The following is a 7,624-nucleotide window of genomic DNA, read 5'->3' as shown; positions in this document are numbered from 1 at the left end:
AACCTGAATTCTTTTTTTATGTTTCTGTGAGTACCGAGTTGCATTTGTAACAGGTTCGATACCATGCACAGTGGAACCTACTGTTACAACAGAATTGTCAACCCAACGGGCAATTATAACATCATCGTTTGGCGTTCTGTAATCAAACGATCCTCTTGCTTCTTTCTTCATATTGATCACAGGCTTGAGAGAACAATCCTTGGGTACACAATTTTCTCTCATGGTCCCTGTATGTCCGTACCCACGAGATTTCAGTTCCTTCAAAGGGTTTAAGCCAGTAAAGAGATTATCAAAATAAAACATCAAAGTAAGTGGCTTTACATTTACCGGCAAACGGTCCAACATGTGAACGACTGAAGCCGCACACTTCCCAAATCTCTTGTCGTAATCTTCTTTTTCTTCAGGACTTTTTCCTTGGTAAATGCCAAAGTCGACTAGATACCCTTGGCTTGTGTATAGACACCACGCCTTGTAACCAAACCTAATGGGCTTACCCCGGATAAATTGTTTACAGCCATGTGGCCCGTAATAGGGTATCACACTCTCGTCATAATCGTAATCTTTTTTTGAAATCATCAAGTGGCGAAACTTTCTCTGCAGGAACGAGATCAAAGGCCTTAGTTTATACATTTTATTGTTTTTATTTATATCGTTATTAGGAGCACAGTAAAGGAATTTAGAAATTTCTAAGAACCTATTTCTGCGCATAGCACGTGAAACCATAGGATTATGGACATCTTCACAATCCTTCTAATATGCGCGTTTGTCCGGAACTTTATTGTAACCAGACATCAGAAGCATAGCGATAAATATACGCATCTCATCCTTAGATATTTAAGGGTTCGGACAGTTTTTAAACATGGCGTATTGGTTCGATTCATTTGTCAAAAGTGTATAAAACTCATGTGTTATATTCAAGTCAAGAAAAACCGGATCGCAATTCAATATATCTCTTTTGTCCCAGGTGTCAGCAGGAGTAATTAATTTATGACCTCGTGCCCGTTTTTTCCTCGCAGTGGTTTCAGGCGTGTTAATGTTTTTCTCAGAGCTAGATTGCGAATCCGCTCCATCGCTTGAACTATCTTCATCTGCAATGCGCACCACCCTCTTAATTTTTATTCCCCTCAAAGACTCATTTTTATGTGATTTTTTATCTGACTTAGGTTTTTTAGATGCAGGTTCACAGGATGCCATCCTTTTACGTTTGCTCCTTCTTGCAGGCCCAGGCTTCTATGATATTTTGCCAGATTTGAGTTTTTTGGATGTAGTTTGACAACAGCTTTCGCTGCAACTTGGTAAATTTCGAAAAACCACTTCCACTTCAGACGAAAGTTGACGGTCCGAAAGATTGTCAACTGTCCCTCCAGCATCCTCATTGTCAGAATCTTCATCAGAAGCCACGTTGGCATTGGGAGGAACCATATATATTTCATCGATATCTTCATCTTCTAAGGGTTCAAGCGCATCGTGAAGTGTCAGATTACTGCGAGAAAAGAGAGTGAATATTATACATTTAATGAATGATAATAATTTTTACATAATATAATGATTTCTTATAAAATACTAAAAACATTGGTAGTCGAGATACAAATAGGTGTTTTCTAGTTCTATTCTCCACAGCAATATATATTTCAACGCTTTTACTAACGGTCGTCAAAACACAAATTTATCAGAATACAATCTAAAACCCCAAAATTCATGTATTCGAAGTGAAAATAATAGAATTTTGAACAAGAATAATTTACTTCTACATATAACTGATTTGACAACCGAACCGCCCAGTGCACCATATATGTAACACGAAACATTCGCCAACGAAATCTCACACATAGACAAAGGATATCCCAGCTTTTTTTTTAACGTACTAAAGGACTCCTTAGGACAAGAAAACACCTGTTAGGCTTCACTTCATGTCAAATATAACGTAGTTATAACAATAACTTACCTAACACGATGAGCCATCTTGGTTTCTCCAAACAACAGTGCACTTGACGGTCACCTAAATGGTAAGGAATCAGGGGAATCCCATCTGTGCCCATACAAAGTTATACCGGCAACCCTCCTGACTAACATGTAAATCGGTGCGATAAAAAATTGCCATTCGTCTGAACGTTATACTTCAAAAACGTTAAGGTTGTCAAACGTTACATATATGTCACTTGGGGTGATAGAGGGTTAAGACGGCAGTTCCCAGCCAGATTACGTTTCGCATTGGTAAACAAAATTAGACGAACAGAATTTCACTGTCATATTCATAAAAAATATCATGTTCCATAAAATATATTTTAAAATAAACTTTAAATTATTATAATTTACTACAGCTTATTCGAAATATATATATAATTCAAATTACTTTTTAAGTTTTTCAGAACTTTTAAATATATTTATAATCATTCCCATTTTGTCGTGAAATTTATGTAAAATTCTGCAAAAAATGCCTCAAAATCTTCCAGACTTTTTTACAATCTTATAAATTTTTTAAACTGTTTGAAATATTTTCGTCACTGTAAACTTCCCGAAATTATAAAATTCTGAAATCTGAAAATCCCGAATTTAAAAATTCTGAATAATGAAATTCTGGACAGTTTACAATATTATCGAATTTGAAAATTCCCGAATAATAAAACTCCAGACCCAATGCTATCTAATGATAAAATATACAAACTAGAAAATTCTCGAATTGCAGAAATTGATAAAACAGTTTTGTGGTCAATATTATTTATTTATTACAAATACAATAATCAAATATTTTTATTATAGAAATTTTGTTTAATGTTTAATTATGATAAATTATTGTTTTAATTTAAAATAACAATAATTGTGTAAAAATGTGATACAAACATAAATTTAAAAACACGTGAGCTTCAATTGAATCAAACTTTACAGGATTCAATTCAGACTAATTTAACGCGATTTTTTTTTCATTTTTTTAAATAATAATTTTATTTTAGCGAGAGTTTTCTGTAATATACAAAAATACAATGCACATTTTCAAACATCGTTTTTTATTCAAAAATACATTTGTTCAATTATTGTTATTTTAAATTCTAACAATAATTTTTAGAAACTTTAAACATTAAAAAAGTTTTTTCTTTGGTATAAGTATTTTATTATTCTATTAAAAAAAAATTTGTTATCAAGCTATTTTTTAATTGTTCAAATTAGGGAGTTGTCTACCCCAGATATTGTATAATTTGGAAATTTTCTCTCGCCATTTCTCAAATTCTGTAAGATTGTAAATTGTCGAGAATTTTCCAATTCGGAAATTTATATTCCGACAATGTTATAATTTCGGAATTTTTACAATGATGTGGGAATTTTATTTTTCGGAAAAAGCGACTGAAATCTCCCGAAAAATAAAATTCCCGACACTGTAAAATTCGTAAATTGAAAGATAACCAAAGAATAAAATTCCCAAAATTATAAAAATCGAATTGGAGAATTCACGAAAAATAAAATAAATAAAATTCCGGACAATAAGATATTAAATTTTGTTTGGAAATGTGCATAGTATTTGAAAAAAATATTTAAAAGTTCTGAAAAATCGAATTTTTTTTTAATAAAAAAATAATAAAAATAAATTTTGATATAAATCGTTGTTGAATTAAATCCTGCAAAGTTTGTTTCAAAAATGTTCTTATGTAGGTACGAAGAAAATTTAGGCAGAACATTTTTTTCTTACAAAGTGGACGTGTTTTTTAATTTATTTTTTAATACAATTTTTATAAAATTATTATTCAGGTGCCGGAGATTTCCTTTTTTGGAATTTTTCGTTTATCCACTTCGGGATTTTTCAGCGGTGCCATATTTGTATACCTCCTCTTGAAATGATGTATTTTTTCAAAATAAAAAGTCAACATTTCAAAAGATTTTAAAATCATCAAAAGTATAAATTCTCTTTTAAATTATTTCAAATCTTTTTCAATTATTTAAAAAAAATTTCGGAACTTTTAAATGTCTTTTAGACTGATTACCATTTTTCCTAACATTTTTGTAAAATCCTGTTCTTTATGAATCAAAATGAAAGACTTTTACCTTGGAAACACAGATAAAAAAATAAAACAATTATAATTGTAATATTCAAAGTTTAAATTTGTCACTCTAAAATTGTGAAAATTCTTTTTCAAATTGTTTACTATTGAAAATTGTTTTTTTTTTTAATTTCCAAACTAAATAGATTAAAAATGGAATATTTTATACTGAAATAATACTTCAAAAAGATTTTGAAATTGAATAAAAGCGTTCATTTAAGAAGCTATTAATTCGAACGTTTACACTTGTGTCACTACTAAGACTTTAGAATTAAATTAGTTCAAATTTTAACGTTAGAATATGTAAATTATATCATTTTGAACAGATCTAGAATTATCTTGTAAAATCAATCACTGTTAAAATTTTAATACTTGAACTGCTGTTCAATTTTCTAATTTACTTTCTTTTCCCGATTTGTCCCGGTCGCGAGTGTAGCTCAATATTTAGAACAGCTTTCATTTTTTGGAAATAGTAATTTTTCGGTTCTAGCTTACGGGACAATCATTTTATTCGTTGAAAGATTTTTTACAAATCTTGTTGATAATTTTTAGATTCTCATCCAAAATAAGAAGGTTCTATTTTTTTTTTTTTATGAAAAATGACTTTTTCGGATTTTTTCAAATGTCGACGTGGGGCCTTTCGAGTCAGAAAAACAAGTTTTTACGTCGGGGTCTGTTTGTCCGGCGTCGTCGTTGTTGTCTGTATACCGGATAACTTTCGAAAGACTGGCCGGTAGGGTGGCACAAAAAATCACATTTGAGAAATTTTAAAGGGCTTATCAAAAATGGCATAAAATGGCAATTTTTGGAGGCTCATTGTGACCCTCAAATATACTTGTGTAACTTGACATTTTGAAGAGACATTCTTTAGACTATTGAGAATAGATTTCTAAAAAAAAATTATTAAAAGTATAATTTAAATTGAGTCAAGCGTAAGAAAAGCTTATGAAAAATGACGCATTTAAGTTGAACACCGGCTGAAGGGACTTCAGGTGGACGGCTGCAAAAAAAGTTGACCCTCGGTCGGTCCGCTCATTGTACACCGTATTTGCTGGCACCCCAAGCTGCGGTGACTGACAATGAGTTGAATGGTCGAGTAATAATAAGTTAATAAATCTATAGCTGCACTCTGGGTTAAACCTGTAGCTGGTGTAAGGATTTGTTTACTTCAAATCAGGAAACTTTGAAGCCTCAGAGCGAGTTCTAAAAATGTTTTGTTTTGAAAATAAAAAAATAAGCATACATTTATTTGCCTGCGAGAACGATTTGGCCAACAAGCCCGTTAAAATTTCTCAAATGTGATTTTTTGGGCCACCCTACTGGCCGGATTGAATTGGACTTTGAATTTGATAACTTTTTTTGATAAAATCAAACTTACCAAAGTTAAAGGATTTTCAACATTCAAAAAACCAAACGAAAATGGACATTTGAAGCCAAAAAAGCTTGATATGGAAAAAAGTATCTGTATGTCTCTCTGGCGTCTACGTCTTCGATGTTACTGATGTTGTGGTTGTCTGTATATCGGATAACTTTCGAAAAAATAGTCGAATTGGATTGTGCTTTGACACACAGTTATTTCATTTAAAGAATTGTATGTGAAAATTGTACTATTTTTATTTTTATAAAAAATATTTTTCTTCAATTAAATTGTTACAATAAAAGTGTTTCGAAGAGATTTTTGAAAAATCTTTCGGGGAATAAAATTAGTATTTATAGGTCGACAAAGGTTGAAAAAAAGCCTACCAAATTTAAAAAAATTTTAATCATTTATTTTCTAAGAGAAAATCACCCCCGTTTACCAGTGACTGAAACGGATTAGAGAAAAATCGCCAAGACCCAAGAATAAAAATTGGATGTACAGCTAATTTTTAATTTTTTAATTGAGATTATCCTTAACTTTGTAATATCAAAAATTTCCATATACAATTTTTTTATTAATACCGTAGGAAAAAATCAACAAGATCGAGTGCCGAAATTATAATTAGAGCAATTTTTCTGTAATTCTATGGGGACGGCTGAAATGTCCCGAAAATATAATTCCCGACTCGGTAAAACTCTCTGTCCCAAATAATAAAATTGCAAAACTTATAAAATTCCTGAACAGTATCTTCTGTATTATTACCACAAAAACAGAGTAATATTTTGAGAAAGGTACCTGCCGATAAGAAAATTGATGTCGAAAATGATTACAAAATTTAAATGAAAACTGCTTTCAAACATACTTCCATCATCCTTCGTTTTTCCTTAGAAGATGTTTTTATGAAAAAAGCAATAGAAAAACAAGCAGAAATATATAAATAATTATTCCGGTAATTATTTATGTATTTTTATTGTTTTTTTTCAATTTATAATGTCTTTTTATTACATTATCTACAAATCATATGGATATAACCTGAAGCATCTATTATCTTATCTTAAAAACCTGCGGGCTCGTTTGATGGCACCACCGTTGATTACCGGTCTGCACTTCTAAAGCATTGAGTGACCACAGCCTGCGTACAGGGACATCCTTAAGGAGGTATCATCGCTACTGCCGAGATCAGTCAGATACGCAGTCGTAATACCTACACTCGTATGACCTACTGAGTTGAAATCTGGCAACATTGTAATCATGTCGCCGGCGACATGAATCAATGGCTGACTGAGATTTACATTGATCGTGCCTCGCCATGTTGCCAAATTGCGATAGTCAACGTTCAGAAGCACAAGTTTCGTACTTAAGAATTTTTTCATTTATATGCAGGAACCAACTGGTTAATATTATTTTTGCATCTCAATTTTCATATACTTGTTTTTCATTAAAAAAATTATCATTAATATCTTAATGGTGGTTACTTAGATATCACTCAGTAAAGAGCTCAAAAACGTCATCTCTCATAAGACGCAATGTTAAATATGACGAAATTAAAAACGTAAATAACTTATTTATAAAGTACGTTAGGCTTCTGAGATTTTAACTGAGTTCTTTTGTTGATCATATTTAGATACCGTGAAAGTTTGGTTGAAATGGTAATGAAAATTCTTGTAGCGATGGCACCTCCTTAAATAGGTTATACAAAGCTCTCAGAAAAGATTTAACATGCCATTCCGTAGTCTTATCATTAAATCCTGTTTTGAATTCATTGTTTCCTACATGCAAACCACAAGTTCCCATGAGCATAAACATAGAACTATCTGGATCTCCTGTGTTTTTTAAGTATGTTTCAAAATCCTGGATCAGTTTCAAGTTAACATTTGGTCCATCGATAGAGATCTGAAGTATCTTTCGTAAAATTAGAGGCTTAAGCGATTCAAGGAAAGCTTTCAGCAAATCATTCGCAGTGCTGTGCCCCAAGAATGCAGAGGTGAAGTATTTACTAGTAACTTGGTCATTTAATTTGTCCCAATATCTGAAAAAAATGTCCTTTTATTGCTGTTGTGAAAACTTATTTAGACTCTCATCGAAAGAAACAACAAAACAATCAGTTTCATTAACATCTTTTACTACCAAATCATGGAGATATGGTGCCAAACCATGTACTATATTGTACGAAATTTTAGTTTTACCAATTGCATGCGTGAAGCAATGATACTGTCAGGGAACATTTTGGGAA

The sequence above is a fragment of the Belonocnema kinseyi genome, chromosome 3, assembly GCF_010883055.1.
Source record: "Belonocnema kinseyi isolate 2016_QV_RU_SX_M_011 chromosome 3, B_treatae_v1, whole genome shotgun sequence".
In the NCBI taxonomy this organism is placed as follows: domain Eukaryota; kingdom Metazoa; phylum Arthropoda; class Insecta; order Hymenoptera; family Cynipidae; genus Belonocnema; species Belonocnema kinseyi.
The sequence above is the reverse complement of the archived record's forward strand: the minus strand, read 5'-3'. Positions refer to the sequence as shown.